Consider the following 15,942-nt stretch of genomic DNA (forward strand, 5'->3'; position numbering starts at 1 on the left):
GCCCTGTTGTAGAGAACACCCCAGCAGATGGCACCAGCCCCAGACTTATGGTGGACTGTTTCCAGACATCCATGTCCCACCTGACTGCAACTCCATCAATGAGCCAGGCCTTGGACACTGCCCAGACTCTTCAGCCACTCCAGCCAAAATCCTGCTGCCCCATCCACAGACCTGCAGACCCTAAGGACCTTCACCTCCAAGGGTGCACAGCTCCCCCAGCAGGTAAGTGCGACTTCCCCCCTCCCCAGCTGCAAACTGCCGGATGCCACAATCATGCTTTTCAAGCCCATAGGCCTCCAGAACCCACCACTCCACAGGCAGTTCCTGGGTGTCGCTGTGAGCCCCCATTGGGTACGCTCTTATACAAACAAGGGTGGCACTGCCTCAGCAGTAAAAATTCTGAATTCCACCCTGGCGGGTCTGGCTCAGTGGATGAAGCATCAGTCTGTGGACTGAAAGGTCCTGGGTTCTCAGTCCTGGGTTCGATTCCCATCAGGGGAATGTAACTTGGTTGTGGGCACATCCCCAATAGGAGGTGTGCAAGAGGCAGCTGATTAGTTTCTAACTTCTCTCTCATCAATGTTTCTAACTATCCCTCTCTCTTCCCCTCTGTAAAAAAATCAATAAAGTATATATATTTTTAAATTTTTAAAGAAATTCTGAATTCCCTCTTCCTGGATACCTGCTTACAGACACCCCAGTCACGTGGCTTCAGCCCAAGGGCCACTCTGGGGGGACCACCCTGGCAAACAGCCCTGGGGTACCTCTGTGAGCTGCCACTGAGCACATGCAAATCCAACCAAGGATGGAGCAGCAAAAACAGTCTTCCTACTCCATGGCTGCCGACCTCTGGACAAAACAGTTGTGCTTTTCCAGTGCACAGGCTTCCTGACCACAGGACCGCAAAGGGTGTGCCTCTGAGAGCCCCTGCTGGGTGCACTCTTATCCATACAAGGATACTGTGCCCCAGCAGTAGATATTCTGAATTTCCCCTTCCTGGATTCCTGCACACAGACACCTCAGTCGCATGGCTTCAGAGCCAGGGCCACTCTGAGTAAACCGCCCTGGCAAACAGCCCTGGGGTATCTATGCCAGCTGCAACTAGGCGCGGATAAATCCAACCAAAGACTCAAGACTCCGGCAGCAAAAGCTGAGTCTTTGCACTCACAGCTGTTGATCTCTGGAAACCACAATCACACTTTTCCAGAGCACAGGCCTCCTGAGCCCAAAGCCGCAAAGGCGGCTCTTGGGTGCCTGTGTGAGCCCCCGCTGGGCACACATGATTTCAACCAAGGGCGCAAGGCAGCAACAACTGGACACCCCCCTCCCTGGCTACTGACCTCTGGTCACTGAAGTTGCGCCTTTCCAGCATGCAGGCCTACTGAGCTGGCTATTGGAGACCGGGTATAAGCTGACAGAGTCCTTGCACCCGAAGGGACTGGTAAGATTCAGTCCCTTGCCCACAGTGTCCCCTGATTTGTTTTGATGGCACTTTCCTATTGACAGCAGAATGAGAGAAACCTTTCACAGCTTATCAGAAGTCTGTAAATATTTACCAAGAATTTGGCTTTCTGCTTTATCTCCAAGATTGGGAGAAACAGAGAGTACATTCCTCTTAACTGACCTCTCATTCAGTGTTTGTGTATAAAAGGCATTACACAGTTAATAAAGTTGCTGCAGTCTGTCGATGGCTTACAGTCCTCTCGATCCCCTTTCCTGCCTTTCTTTTTCTTCTCAATTCCCACCACCCTACATCAGTCCAGTTCACCTGTCAGGCTGGCCCTGACAGCTGGCTACTCCTACAGGTGGCTCATGGGTGCTTCCTTGAGCCCCGGCTGGGCACACTTGTATCCAAACAAGGACACACGACCCCAACAGTAAAAATTTGGACTTCCCCATTCCTGGCTGCCTACCCACAGACACTGAAGCACACAGGTCCCCTGAGGCTTACTGTCCCAGTAGGTGACTCCTAGGTCCCTCTGTGAGCTGCCACTAGGAGCACTCACATCCAACCAAGGGTTAAGGCACCGGCAGCAGAAACTTTAACTTCTCCCTCCTCAGCTGCCGACCTCCGGTCATTGCAGTCGCCTCTAGGTGCTTCTCTGAACCACCACAAGGCACAAACCCGGCCGCTGGCATCCAGTCTCCACAGTAGCACTGCTCCAGCACAAGGGCCCCCTGCTCCAGCAGATGGATCCTGGCACCACCGTAAGCAGCTATTGGGTGTGTGTATCCAACCAGGGCGCACATCTCCCCAAGCAAAAACTGGGACTTCATCCTCTATGGGACTAGTGGCAATTGCTCCGAACCAGCATGTGGGCCCCAGCATCACACATCCCTTACAGACAGCTCCTGGGCCCCTCTGTGTGCTGCCACTGGGCATGTGCCTCTCCAACTAAGGGTGCACAGTCCCCTCAGCAGGATCCACGATGTTTCCCACCAAGCTAACTACATCTTGACACCTTGGTGAGTTACAAAGAATCACCAAAGAAACAGCATTCCAAAATGACTCACTAGATTAGATGAACTTAATTGACATCTTCAGAACACTTCACCCCAAAGATACAAAATGTATATTCTTCTCAAGTGCATACGGGACATTTGCAAAGATAGACTGCATATTAGGTAGGACACAGGCTAAAGTCTCTTCAAATTCAAGAAGATAGAAATCATGACAAGCATCTTCTCAGCTCACAGTGGCATAAGACTAGAAATCAGTTACAATGAAAAAAATCAAACGCTTGGAGGCTAAATAGCATGCTATTAAACAATGATTGGGTTATCAAAGAGATCAAAGAAGAAATAAAAAGCATCCTGGAAACAAATGACAATGAAAACACAATTCAAAATCTATGGGATACAATGTAAGCAGTCCTGAGAGGGAAGTTCATAGCTCTACAGGCCTACCTCAAAAAATAAGAAAAAAATGGTAATAAACTATCTAACCTTACAACTTCAAGAATTAGAAAGAGAGCAACAAGAAAAGCCCACAGTAATCAGAAGAAAGGAGATAACATCAGAGCAGAAATTAATGACAGAGACAAAACAAACAAACAAACAAACAAAGGATCACTGAAACCAAGAGCTGGTTCTTTGAAAGGATAAAAAAGATAGATGAACCGCTAGCCAGGACCACCAAGAAACAAAGAGAGAGGACCCAACTAAACAAAATCAGAAATGAAAGAGATTAAGTAACAACTGACCACATAGATACAAAGGATTGCAAAAAAATACTACAAACACCTCTACTCCAACAAACTAAAATGGACACATTCCTAGAAAAATACAAGATTCCAAAACTCAATGAGGAAGAATAAAAAGACCTAAAAAAAGTCAATAATTACTGATGAAATTGAAACAGTAATCAAAAAGCTTCCAGCAAATAAAAGCCCTAGATCAGATGGCATCATAGGCAAGTTTTACCGAATATTCAAAGAAGAATTAAAATCAATCCTTCTAAGACTATTCCAAAAAAATTCAAGAGGAAGGCACACTTCTGAGCTCTTTCTATGAAGCCAACATTACCCTAATCCCAAAACAAGATAAAGACAACACAAAGAAAGAAAATTACAGGCTAACATCCCTGATAAACATACATGCTAAAATTCTCAAAAATTCTGGCAAACCAATTGAGCATTATATTAAAAAGATCATACAGCTGAGACCGGTTTGGCTCAGTGGATAGAGCGTCGGCTTGTGGACTGAAAGGTCCCGAGTTCGATTCCGGTCAAGGGCATGTACCTCGGTTGCAGGCACATCCCCAGTAGGGGGTGTGCAAGAGGCAGCTGATCGATGATTCTCTCTCATCGATGTTTCTAACTCTCTATCCCTCTCTCTTCCTCTCTGCACAAAATCAATAAAATATATTAAAAAAAAAAATCATACACCATTACCAAGTGGGATTTATTCCAAGGATGCAAGTCTGGTATAATATCCACAAATCAATAAACGCGATACACTGCCCTGACCGGTGTGGCTCAGTGGATAGAGTGCCTGTGGACTCAAAGGTCCCAGGTTCAATTACAGTCAGTGGAATGTACCTTAGTTGCAGGCATAACACCAGAAGGGGGCATATAGGAGGCAACTAATCAATGTTTCTCACTAATGTTTCTAACTCTATCCCTCTCCCTTCCTCTAGGTAAAAAAAAAAAAAAAAAAAAAAAAAAAAATCAAAATATATTTTTTAAAAATAAACAAACATGATACATCACATAAGCAAATCACATAATCAAAAATCACAATCAAATCAAGTGATGCAAAAAAAGCATTTGAAAAAGTCCAACACCCTTTTCTGATAAAAATGCTCAGCAAAGTGGAAATAGAAGGATTATACCTCAACATAATAAAACCCTTATATGACAAACCTACAGCCAACATCATATTCAATGGGCAAAAACTAAAACCATTTCCCCTAAGAACAGGAACAAGACAGGGATGACCATTCTCACCACTCTTGTTCAAAATAGTACTGGAAATGCTAGGCACAGGATCAGACAAGAAGATTTAAATGGCATCCAAACTGGAAAAGAAAAAGTAAAATTGTCATTATTCCCAGATGACATGATTCTTACTATAAATAGAAAACCCTAAACACTCCATAAGAAAACTATTAGACTTAATAAATGAATTTGGCAATGTAGCAGGATACAAAATTAATGCCAAGAAATCCATGGCATTTTTATACACCAATAGTGAACTTACAAAAAGAGATTAAAAAAACAACCCCACTTACCATTGCACACAGAAAATTAAGATATCTAGGAATAAACTTAACTAAGGAGGTAAAAGATCTCTACTCAGAAAATTAAAGGCTGTTGAAAAGAGATAGAGAGAAAGACATATAAACAGATGGAAAAACATACCATGTTCATGGATTGGCAGAATCAAAATCATCAAAATGTCCATACTACCCAAAGCAATCTATAGATTCAATGCACTTCCCATTAAAATACCAACAGAATATTTCAGACCTAGAACAAATTCTCCAAAAATTCATATGGAATAAAAAAAGACCCCAAATAGCTGCAACAATCTTAGGAAAGAAGAACAAAGTAAAAGGGGTCTCAATACCTGATATCAAGCTCTATTTCAAAGCCACTGTTCTCAAAACTGCCTGGTACTGGCACAAGTACAGACATTTAGATCAATGGAATAGAACAGAGAACCCAGAAATTGACCCAAAACACTATGCCCAATTAATATTTGACAAAAGAGGCAGGAGCAAACAATGGAGTCAAGACAGTCTCTTCAATACATGGTGTTGGGAAAAATGAGCAGATACATATCAAAAAATGAAACTAAACCACCAATTTAATCCATACACAAAAATAAACTCAACATGGATAAAGCACTTAAACGTAAAATGGGAAACCAGAAAAATATTAGAGGAATCCACAGGCATCAAAATCTCAAGACATAAGCCAAAGCAACATTTTCACCGATATAGCTTGTATGGCAATAGAAACTAAACAAGAAATAAACAAGACGCCCCCTCACGTCCCCCTCCTCCCCCATGACCCCTCACGTTCCTCACGCCCCCTCACGTCCCCTCCCCCCCGCATTAAAAAAAAAAACAAAGAAAAAAACAAAACAAATGGGACTACATGAAAATAAAAAACTTCTGCACAGCAAAAGAAACCATCAACAAAACAACAAGAAAGCCCACTGTATGGGAAAACATATTTGCCAATGATGTTTCTGATAAGGGTTTAATCTCCAAAATTTACAGGGAAGATAAACAATCCAATAAAAAAAATGAGCAATAAACCTAAATAGATACTTTTTTGAAAGAGGATATAAGGAAGGCCAAGAGACATAGGAAAACATGCTCAAAGTCACTAATTATCCAAGAGATACAAATCAAAACAACAAGGTACCATCTCACACCTGTCAGAATGGCTATCATCAACAAACGACAAGTGCTGGAGAGGATGCGGAGAAAAAGGAACCCTTGGGCACTGCTGGTGGGAATGCACAGACACTGTGGAGAACAGTATGAAGTTTCCTCAAAAAACTAAAAATGGAACTTCCATGTGACTCAGTGATCCCACTTCTAGGAATATATCCCAAGAAACTAGGAACACCAATCACAAAGAATATATGCACCCCTATGTTCATAGCAGCACAATTTACCATAGCTAACATTTGGAAACAGCCTAAGTGCCAATCAGCAGATGAGTGGATTAGAAAACTATGGTACATCTACACAATGGAATACTATGCTACTGTAAAAAGGAAGAAACTCCTACCATTTACAACATGGATGGAGCTGGAGAACATTATGCTAAGCAAAATAAGTCAGTCAGAAAAAGACAAATATAATTTGATTTCACTCATTTGTGAATTATAATGAACGACATAAATAGAGTTCAGAATCATGGCAAATAGCCAAAACCGGTTTGGCTCAGTGGTAGAGCGTCGGTCTGTGGACTGAAAGGTCCCAGGTTCGATTCCGGTCAAGGGCATGTGCATTGGTTGCGGGCACATCCCCGGTAGGGAGTCTGCAAGAGGCAGTGGTCGATGTTTCTCTCTCATGGACGTTTCAAGCTCTCTCTCTCCCTTCCTCTCTGTAAAAAATTAAAATATATTAAAAAAAAGAAAAAAAGAATGATGGCAAATATACTCAAAAGCAGAAGAAAAGATATAGTAACTGAGAAAAATGCTATCAATATCTATCAATACTAATAAAAGGGTAATATGCTAATTAGAAGGGTCAATAGGCCAGCTTCTGGATGTCCAACTTCCTTCCGGACAAAGCCACGGTGGTGAGGGCCAAGGTAGAGGCAGTTAGCAGCGATCAGGCTGGCAGGCAGATGAGCAGTTGGGAACCAGCAGTCCCGAATTGAGAGAGGGATGTCCAACTGCCAGTGTAGGCCTGATGTGGGATTGGGCCTATACTGGCAGTCAGACATCCCCTGAGGAGTCCCAGATTGGAGAGGGTGTAGGCTGGGCTGAGGGACACCTCCACACACACACACCAGGCCCTTAGTAGCACAAATAAAGAACTAAGTGGAAAGAATACACAGCAGATTAGAGGAAGTTGAGGATCTGATCAGTGAATTAGAAGACAAGGTAGGGGGAAAAAATCACTCAATCAGAGAACCAAAAAGAAAAAAAACAATTAGAAAAGAGGACAGATTATGGTAGCTGTGGTACAATATGAAATGTAAAAATATTTGCATAATAGGTGTGCCAGAAGAAGTGAGCAAGGGTTAGAAAACTTGTTTGAAGAAATAATGACAAAATTTCCCTAACCTGATGAAGGATAAAGTCACACCAGTTAAGGAGTTACAGAGAGTTTCAAGTAAGAAGAACCCAAATGGACCCACGTCCAGTCACTTCATAATTAAAATGCCAAAAGTTAAAGATAAGGACAGAACCTTAAAGGCAGCAAAAGAGAAGCAATTTGTTATCTACAAAGGAGCTCCCATAAGGTTGTCAGCTAATTTCTTGCCAGAAATTCTACAAGCCAGCAGGGAATGGCATGAAATATTCAAGGTAATGAATAGCAAGGATCTAAAACCAAGATAAATATACCCAGCAATACTATCATTAAAATTGATGGTTGAATAAAGAGCTTCCCAGACGAGAAGACTAAATAAGACTCACACAGGATGAGAGGAGAATGAAAAAAAAATTTCCCAAATAAATAGAAACAAGAAAAGAAAAACAAACAAAAATAAGTTAGGGTAGCAATACTTATATCTGGTAAAATACACTTCAAAATAATGCAATCACAAGAGACAACAAACGTTACTACATAATACTAAAGAGTTTGGTCCAACAGAGGATATAATCCTGGTAAACATATGTGCACCCAACATAAGAACACCTAAATATATATTAAAAAAAACTTTTAGTGGACTCTAAGGGAGAGATCGACAATAATACAGTCATAGTGAGAAACTTCATCACCCTGCTGACTTCACTGGATATATGTTACAGACAATAAATTAACAAAGAAACACTGACTCCAAGTTACACATTGGTTCAGATGTATTTAATTGACATTTATAGACTACCTCAAAGCTGTATATTCTGCACGTGAGTCATTCTCAAAGATAGACCACATATTAGAATACAATAAGTCTCCACAATAAGCATATCAAACTCAAAGATTGACACGAGACAAATAAACAAGTTTTAAGTTTATGTGGGCCAGAAAAAAAAAACAAAAGCTTCAATTTTCATAGAAATGTAGGTTTATTTTGATAGAGACATGCTGAAATAAAGGGCTGAAATGAGTAATTGTTAACATAAAATAACAGAACATTTTTTTAAAAACTTATCTTTTTCTTGAACACTAACTTATGAGACATTGAATAACTCCACAATAAGCGTAACACAAATAAACCTATTTTTCTTGTTCTCCGAAAGCAAAATATTTCCTGTTAATCACATCAAACAAGTCAGTCCAAGACTAATGATGTGGCAATCGGCTGCTAAAATATTCACTGCTAGTATTGGAGGAGTGAAATGGTGCACTGGCACATAAGGGAAATGTATGCAACACAATTACAGCAATGTTATTAGCAAATGTTATAGTTCATTATTAATAACTAGAGACCCGGTACACAACATTTGTGCCCAGGGGTGCGTCCCTCAGCCCGGCCTGTGCCCTCACAGTCTGGGACCCCTCGGGGGATGTCCGCCTACTGGCTTAAGCCCACTCCCCAGCAGGCAGACATCTCTCTCACAGGCCAGGACCCCTCGTTCCTTAACACCTGCCTGCTCGATGCTCCTTACCACTGCACTCATTAGCCATGAGCCCAGCTTCTGGCTGAGTGGCACACCCTAATAATTGGAGTGCTCTGACCACAAGGGGGCAGCTCCTGGATTGAGCGTCTGCCCCCTGGTGGTCATTCTGGTCTATCCTCAGAAACAGTCGCTTGGGCTTTTATTATATAGACTAGAAGCCCAGTGCATGAAATTTGTGCATGGGGGATCATGATGGTGGTGGTGTATGTCCCTCAGCCGAGTCTGCACCCTCTCTAATCTGGGATCTCTTCACAATCCTGGACTGCTGGCTCCCAACTGCTTGCCTGCCTGCCTTCCTGATTACCCTTAAATACTTCTGCCTGCCAGCCTGATTACCCCTAACTACTCCCCTGCCAGCCTGATTATTGCCTACCTATTCCCCTGCCAGCCTGAATGCCCCTAAGTGCCCTTCCCTGCCAACCTGGTTGCCCCTAATTTCCTCCCCTGCAGGCCTGGTTGCCTCCAACTGCCCTCCCCTACTGGCCATCTTATGGTGGCCATCTTTGACCACATAGTGGTGGGCTTCTTGTGTGTAGTGATGGTCAATTTGCATATTCATTCTTTATTATATAGGATTATGTATAACAGGATATTATAAAAATTAAGTTGTAAAAGACATTTCTTATACCATTATATTGGCTGGGTAGCAAAAATATTCATTGTGGTCTACATGTGGCTCGTGGGTTGTGAGTTTGACATGCTTGCTCTACAAATTCAAGAAAATTGAAGTTATACTAAGCATTTTCTCAGATTACAATGGAATGAAATTAGAAATCTAAACTACAATAAAAACACTCAAAAACATTCAAATACATAGAGACTATTAAAGAATGAATGAGTTACCAATGAGATCAAGAAAGAAATAAACATCCTGGAAACAAATAAAAATGAACACAAAACAATGCAAAATCTCTGGAACAGTAAAAGCAGCGCTGAGAAGTAAGTTAATAGCAATACTGGCTTACCTCAAAAAGTAAGAAAATCCTATCTAATAAAGAGTAATATGCAAATCAACCATCACTCTGCTACACTCACAAGCCACACCCACCAGCCAATCATAGTGAGTATGCAAATTAACCCAAATCAAGATGGCTGCAGCCACAGAGAGGAGGGATGCTTGGGTTTCCCTGGCAATGGAGGAAGCCAAGCTTTCTGCACACCCTGGCAAGCCCAGGCCTCCACTCATGGGTACAAGTTTCAATGATAGAAGATAAATAAATTCCAACAGAAATGGCAACAGCCACAGAGCTGAAAAAGCAGGAGGCTAAGGTTGCCCAGGGTGATGGAGGAAGCCAAGCTTCTGAAGCCCTGGCCAGCTCAGGGCTTCACTCCAGGCTACAAAGTTTCAATTATAAAAGATACATAGATTCTAATAGAAATAGCTGCCACCACAGAGCTAGCAGGAGGCTTGGCTCTGCTCCAGGCTACAAAGTTTCAATTGTAGAAGATAAATATACCCCAGATACTAGGGCCTCCACTCAGGTTGCCAGGGGGCATGGCTGGCCTGCAAACCACCACAGGCCCCTTGCCCAGTCCGCCCCACGCCCCAAGGGAACCCCCATCCTGATCTGAAACACTCTTCAGGGCAAACCAGCTGGCTCCCACCCATGCACCAGGCCTCTATCCTATCTAATAAATGGGTAACACACAGATTGACCATCACTCCAACACACAAGATGGCTGCCTCCATGTGGTCAAAGATCCTGCCCCGATGTGGACACAAGATGGCCCTCACAAGATGGCCAGCAGGGGAGGGACAGTTGGGAGGCACCAAGCCTGCAAGGGAGGGCAGTTGAAAGGAAGCAGGCCTGCAAGGGAGGGCAACTGGGGGCGATCAACCCTGCAGGGGAGGGCAGTTAGGGGTGACCAGGCCAGCAGAGGAGATAAGTTGGGGGCAAACAGGCTGGAGGGGAGCAGTTAGATATCTATCAGGCTGGCAGGGGAGTGGTTAGGGATGGTCAGGCTGGCAGGCAGAAGCGGTTAGGAGCAATCAGGAAGGCAGGCAGGCAAGCAGTTGGGAGCCAACAGTCCTGGATTGTGAGAGGGATGTCCAACTGCCCATTTAGGCCCAATCCCACCAGACATCCCTTTAGGGGTCCCAGATTGGAAAGGGTGCAGGCTGGGCTGAGGGACACATCCCCCCTCCCATACATGAATTTCGTGCACTGGGCCTCTAATAAACTTCTTAACCATAACTTAAAAACAAGAAAAGCCCAAAGTAGAATGAAAAAAGTAATAAAGATTAAAGCCAAAATTAATGACATAGAGCACATGTGTCAAACACAAGGTCCGCGGGCCAAATCCGTCCCGCCAGGCCTTGCAATGTGGCCCGCACCGTGCTGTCATCACTGCACTCCGCTGCGTTTCCATCACAATGACAGTTTATGACTGTTCAGTAAACCATTCGGCCCGCGATTTAGGCTGGATTTTAGATTTTGGCCCCTTCTCTGATTGAGTTCGACACCCCTAACATAGAGGGTAAAAACAACAACAACAAAGTCAATGGAACCAATTTGGTTCTTTGAAAATAGAAACTAAATTGATGAACCATTAGTCAGATTCATGAAGAAAAAAAGAGAAAGGACCCAAATGAATAAAAAGAAACTAAATCAGTGTAGTAATAATGACACCACAGAAATATAAAGGATTGTAAGAAAATACTACGAACAACTATGTGCCAATAAGCTGGACAATGAGGATGAAATAGCCAAATTACTAGATAAATACAATCTTCTAAAAGTCAATAGGAAGAATCAGAAAACCTGATAGGCCAAAGACATAGAGGCAGTAATCAAGAAACTCCTAGCAGAAAAAAGCCCCGATCCAGATGGCTTCACAGGGGAGTTTTACCGAACCTTCAAAAACACAACTAACTCCTATCCTCCTCAAACTATTCCAAAAAATTCAAGAGGAAGGAACACTTCCAAGCTCTTTTTATGAAGCCAGCATTATTCTAATTCGAAAACCAGTAAAGACACCACAATTACAGGCCAATATCCCTGATGAACACAGATGCTAATATCCTATAAAATATTAGCAAATCAGGTCCAGCAGCATTTTAAAAAGATCATACACCATGACAAAGTAGGATCAATCCCAGGAATGCAAGGCTGGCACAATATTTGAAAATCAATAAATGTGATATATTACATAAACAAATTGAAAAACAGTCTGAGGATCCAAGATGGCTGCTCGGGTAGACATGTAACAGCAGCAGCACACAACAATTTCAATGAAATACAACTAAAATGTAGAATGGACATTGCCCAGAGCTACAGGTTTTCGACTGACTGAAAACTCTACAATAAGAAGGAGGGAGAAAACCAGAAGGAAAATCAGAGGAGCTGAAAAAAAGCCCAAGGTACGGAGACGTGCTGCGCGCCTGCGCACGCGCGGAGATGTCGCAGCCAGAGAGGAGGAGAGGCTGGGTGCTGCCTGGCGTTCCCTAGCAGGAAGGAAATAGAACCCCCAGCCTGGGCTAAACTCCCGAACCGGCAGCGCTGAGCCCCAGTTATGGGCCAGACCCTAGGGACCCAGGCTCCGGCAGGGGGAGACGGGGCTGTGAAGCGGAATCCCAGGGGAGCAGCGAAAAGCAGGGCCCCAGGAGTCGAGTGCACATTGTGCGCGGAGGACTGAATGTTGACTCTGATACTGGATTACCCTAGCCGGAAGAAACAAAGCCTCCGGTGGCGCTGAGCCTCAGTCCGGACCGCCCCGAACTCCAAGTCTGGGCCAGTCCCTGGGGAACCAAGCTCAAGCAGAGGAAGACAGGGCTGTGAGGTGGAGTCCTGGGAGAGCGGCGAAAGGCCGAGCCCCCGGAGTCCCGCACACTGCGCGCAGAGGACAGTCTGTTGACTCTGATCCTGGACTCCCCTAGCGGGAGGGAAAAAGAAAGCTCCAGACTGAAGGAATGCGACAGGGAGCAGGAGCCCCTGCCGGACACCGACCAGCCGGGTGCTGGCAGGGAGTCAGACGACGGGGCCCCCGGGGGGGGGGGGGGGTGCCCCTGAGCCTTCGACCGCTGAGTGCGGACAACGGAGCCAAGGACGGGGGCTGCTTCCTGGGCGGCGCCGACCCCGGCAACAGGTTGAAGCAGCGCAGGAGCCTTCGGAGAACAAAGGGGTGCCACAGGCCAACCTGCTGAGCTCCCAGGACAAGGAGGAAGAAGTTCTCAATGTGAAGAAATCAAGTGAGAGCAAAAGATAGTAAAATTACTTAAGAAAGAATACAAAGAAGATCTTGAACAATCAAAGATTAAGTCAGAACTCAACTCACCAGCCAACATTGCAACATAAATGCGTTTTTTAAAAAAAAGAAAAAGGGACAGAATGTTGGAACAGCGGCGACCAGGCCTAGAGTGGCCAGGCACAAGGCAGTGGCAGCCGGACCCGGAGCAGCAGCGGCCAGGCCCCAGAGCAGCAGCGGCCAGAACCAGAGCATCAACGGCCAGCACTGGAGCAGCCAGACCTATGGCCGTGGCAGCCAGGCCTGAGGCAGAGGCGGCCAAGCCCAGGGTGGCCAGTCCAGGAACACCCAGACCTGGAGTGGCAGGGCCCGGAGCAGCCAGGCCCAAAGCAGCCGGGTTGGGAGCAGCCAGGCCCAGAACAGCAGTAGCCAAGCCCAGAGCATCCAGGCTGGGAGCAGCCAGGCTCGGAGCGGCCGGGCCCAGAGCAGCTGGGTCTGGTGCGACCAGGCCCGGAGCAGCGGCTGCCAGGCTGGGAGCGGCCAGGCCTGGAGCAGCCGGGTCGGGTGTGGCCAGGCCCGGAGCAGCGGTTGCCAGGCTGGGAGCGGCCAGGCCCGAAGCAGCGGCTGCCAGGCTGGGAGTGGCCAGGCCCGGAGCGGCCCGGCCCGGAGCAACGGGGCCCAGAGCAGCCGGGTCGGGTGCGGCCAGGCCCGGAGCAACAGCAGCCAAGTCCAGAGCAACTAGGTCGGGAGCGGCAGTGACCAGACCCGGAGCAGCTGGTTGTGGAACGAACCAGAGCAACAGAGGCCAGGCCCGGAACAGCTCGTTCCTTGCTTGGCCCTCCCCCACGGCTGCCTCTCAGACATGGCTGGAAACTTTTGCGGGAACTTGAGGGTCTGCTGAATCGAGTGATGAAGGCTTAGATCTGGATGTGTTGAGTTAGTATAACACTGGGGTGTTGATCTGTGAGTGCCTTGGGTGGGGCCTGGATGAGGCTGGTTGACCTATTTGGAAATGTCTTTTGTGTGAAGTGTATCATTGGGCATGTGGAGGTATTACTGATATGAGAAAATGCTAAGTAACAGATTTACTATCTGAAAAGGGATTTACTATCAGGGAAAGGGAGGGAGGAAGAGACTGAAGATAAACTGCACCTATGGATGAGGACAATGGGGGATGGGGAGGGGGCGGAGGGGAGGGTGGGGACCTGGTGGAGGGGGGAAGAAATGAGGAACCTTTGTAATAATATGAACAATAAAGATTAAAAAAAATTTTTTTGAAAAACAAAAATCCTATGATCACATCATAGACCCAGAAAAAACATTCAACAAAATTCAACACCATTTTTTAAAATATATTTTATTGATTTTGTACAGAGAAGAAGGGAGAGAGATAGACAGCTAGAAACATCGATGAGAGAGTCATCGATCAGCTGCCTCTTGCACACCCCCTACTGGGGATATGCCCGCAACCAAGGTACATGCCCTTGACCGGAATCGAACCCGGGTCCCTTCAGTCCCCAAGCCGACGCTCTATCCATTGAGCCAAACCGGTCTCGGCTCAACACCATTTTTGATAAAAACTCTCAGCAAAGTGGAAATAGAGGGACCATATTTTAATATAATTAAGACCATATATGATAGACCAACAGACAATATCATACTCAATAGGCAAAAACTAAAACCATTTCCCCTAAGAACAGGAACAAATCTCACCACTTTTATTCAACACTAGAGGCCCAGTGCACAAAATTCGTCCCTCAGCCCAGCCTGCACCCTCTCCAATCTGGGACCCCTAAAGGGATGTCTGGTGGGATCGGGCCTAAACGGGCACTTGGACATCCCTCTCACAATCTAGGACTATTTGCTCCCAACTGCTTGCCTGCCTGCCTTCCTGATTGCCCCTAACCGCTTCTGCCTGCCAGCCTGATCACCCCCTAACCACTCCCCTGCCAGCCTGACTAATGCCTAACTGCTCCCCTCCAGCCTGTTTGCCCCCAACTTATCTCCTCTGCTGGCCTGGTCACCCCTAACTGCCCTCCCCTGTAGGGTTGATCGCCTCCAACTGCTCTCTCTTGCAGACCTGGTCACTCTCAACTGCCCTCCCTTGCAGGCTTGGTGCCTCCCAACTGCCATCCCCTGCTGGCCATCTTGTGTCCACTTGGGGGCAGGATCTTTGACCACATGGGGGCAGCCATCTTGTGTGTTGGAGTGATGGTCAATCTGGATATTACTCTTTCATTAGATAGGGTAATATTGGAAGCCCTAGCAACAATGGTCAAACAAAAAAAAAATAAAAGGCATCCAAATTGGTGAGGAAGAAATTCTTACTATTCACAGGTGACATGATATTGCACATAGAAAATCCTAAAGACTCCACCAAAGAAGGCCTATATAATAAAAAGGTAATATGCAAATTGACCATCACTGCAACATACAAGATGGCTGACACCATGTGGTCAAAAATGGCCACCCCCATGTGGATACAAATGGCAGGGAAGGGCAGTTATGTGTGATCAGGCCTGCAGGGGAAGGTAGTGATGGGAGGCCAGGCCAGCAGGAAGGGTTTTTAGGGGTGACCAGGCCTGCAGGGGAGGGCAGCTGGGGGGATCAGGCCTACAGGGGAGCCATTAGATGCCGATCAGGCTGGCAGGCAGAAGTGGTTAGGGCAATCAGAAAGGTGAGCGGCTGGGAGCCAGCAGACCTGGATTGTGACAGGAATGTCCCAGACTGGAGAGGGTGCAGGCCGGGCTGAGGAATACACACACACACACACACACACACACACACACACACGTGCACGAATTTTGTACACAGGGTCTCTAGTAGATTTATTAAATGTAATTCAGCAATGTAACAGGATACAAAATTAACACTCAGAAAACAGTGCATTTTTATAATACCAATAATGAACTCTCAGAAATAGAAACTAAATAAACAATACTGTTTCTCATTGCAACCAAAAAAAATTAAGAAACTAAGGGATAAATTTATTTATTTATT

At 45.5% G+C, this 15,942-nt stretch overlaps 1 protein-coding gene across 4 annotated transcripts in view; it reads right to left on the minus strand.

Annotated features, from left to right (window-relative positions):
* ZNF146 (zinc finger protein 146) overlaps positions 1-15,942 on the minus strand; it is a 39,312-nt gene that overhangs the window by 17,507 nt on the left and 5,863 nt on the right. For 2 of the 4 annotated variants that reach the window (XM_045582497.1, XM_045582498.1), the window contains exon 3: positions 4,449-4,519. The exons of the other annotated variants lie outside the window; for them this stretch is intronic. The gene's annotated coding sequence lies outside the window, so the exon portion shown is untranslated. The remainder of the gene's footprint in view (positions 1-4,448; positions 4,520-15,942) is intronic. 4 annotated transcript variants of the gene reach the window in all.

Source organism: Pipistrellus kuhlii, unplaced genomic scaffold (assembly GCF_014108245.1).
Source record: "Pipistrellus kuhlii isolate mPipKuh1 unplaced genomic scaffold, mPipKuh1.p scaffold_m20_p_17, whole genome shotgun sequence".
In the NCBI taxonomy this organism is placed as follows: domain Eukaryota; kingdom Metazoa; phylum Chordata; class Mammalia; order Chiroptera; family Vespertilionidae; genus Pipistrellus; species Pipistrellus kuhlii.